Source organism: Pinus tabuliformis, chromosome 8, assembly GCF_031772625.1.
Source record: "Pinus tabuliformis cultivar Carrire ecotype Pingquan chromosome 8, CPIR1, whole genome shotgun sequence".
In the NCBI taxonomy this organism is placed as follows: Eukaryota; Viridiplantae; Streptophyta; class Pinopsida; order Pinales; family Pinaceae; genus Pinus; species Pinus tabuliformis.
The window spans coordinates 297,037,383-297,039,206 of NC_142294.1; the positions used below are offsets into that span (position 1 = coordinate 297,037,383).

Genomic DNA, 1,824 nt, shown 5'->3' on the forward strand with positions numbered 1-1,824 from the left:
ATCAAAAACTGCAGCAATGTCTCTCAAGCAGTTCCTTCTAAAGATGAAGTAGGTCTTCCACCTCCAGCTATTGCAAGTACAGTTAAAAAACCACTGGTAGCAAAGAGAATTGTTGGAAATAAAACTGGTGAGCTTGATGTCAAAAAAAGCTTACAACTAAGTCAAAAAGAAGATCTTTATGATCAACAAACCAAAAGAACTTTCATCTACTACAGCAGTACAGGATGCCTCTTGCTCTTCTCGGTTCACATACATGGAGAATAATTCCAATTCAAACTCAGATTGTGGAGCACATATTTCTGGTCATGTTCCTCCTGTAGCTAGAAAAGCGTTCTTAGCATGGACATTTTCCACACGAGATATTCAGGAACACATTTGCAACCCTTACAAACACTTCAATGCCTCATTCAACATAGGTTTAAACAAGATTGCTTCAACAAAATTCCACAACTTTCACCATAGTCCACACATGATAATTGAGGCTTACAATAGGAATTTATAACCAGGGTCTAGCTATAGCAAACAGATATCAGGGTGTTGTGCAGAAATAGATGAAGATGAAGGTCCAGTGTGATGTCTATGAAAAAGCAGAGGCCACTTTCCTGTGTTGTGCTGATGAGGCTGCTCTCTGTTCAGCCTGTGACAATAATGTCCACGCTGCCAACAAATTAGCTAGCAAACATCAGAGAGTATCCCTCATCAACCCTTCTTCTCAGTCGCCCAAATGTGACATTTGCCAGGAGAAGACGGGATATTTTTTCTGTCTGGAAGACTGAGCTCTTCTTTGCCAGCAATGCGATGTTTCAATACATTCTCTTAACAATCTTGTAGCTGCCCATCAAAGATTTCTAGTGACAGGGGTTAAGGTTGGCCTTGGACCCTCGAACACCATTTCTCCTTCCACAAAAACTTCTACACAGTCGTCTGATATCACCAACGAAAAACCACAAACCTTGAGAAATGGTCCAACGAAAGTCCCTGCATCGTTGCATCAAGGAGTACAGAAGGGAATAGGAGGAGGAGGCATATCCCGAAGAGGTACTGTTTCTGAGTATTTTTCAGATTTGCTACCGCTCTAGACAATGGATGAATTTCTCAATTTGCCTGACTTGGACAATGGTTATGGCTTTGGCGAGGCAGGTTCTTCCAGGGCAGATAATGCCAACTTTGTAGAAGAATGGCCTGCAAATTCCTTTAGCGCGGAGGAAGATAATTCTGAAAACTGTCTTGCATAGGTGCCTGAAATGGCATCTCCACCAACCGCATCTGGGCTTTATTGGCCTCGAAAAACTATTTTTCAACCAAAGGAAGGCAAGCGAAGAGAGGACTTGACGATCAGGCACCTCAGCTCTCTAGTGTTTTCGCATCTCGGATGGTTCGAGCTCTATATTATATATCAAAATCTTTCACGGCTGCAGCCTCAAAACTAGAGAAGATTGGCTATGATACAGAAAGTGACAGTGTGAAACCTGAAACAAAGGCTAGAGCGGAGAATATTGATTTTAAAGAAGTAAGGCGAGTTGATCAGATTCTCACAGCCTTGCAACGCCAGTTTCAACATCCCAACTCCGCACTGAATGTCCGAGGAGAGAGCAAATAGATTGGTTGTTCAAGGAATCTCTATACGAAATCGTAAACCAGCGTTTCAGCAACGTATGGGAAAAACGCAGTATATTTACACACGATGCGCTATCTGATAGGGTCAGCAGTATTCAAGGAGCAGCGTAACAGTCGAAGGAGCGTTTTGTATGCAGGTGGAGTAGCTACAGCAGCAGCGTAGCAGAAGGGAACAGGCCAGCGAAAAATGTTATGTCTATAACTGAC

General features: G+C 42.8%; 1 pseudogene; it reads left to right on the top strand.

Annotated features, from left to right (window-relative positions):
* The first annotated feature begins 535 nt into the window (after positions 1-535).
* LOC149235297 (B-box zinc finger protein 22 pseudogene) lies at positions 536-1,430 on the top strand (annotated as a pseudogene).
* The last annotated feature ends 394 nt before the right edge of the window (positions 1,431-1,824 follow it).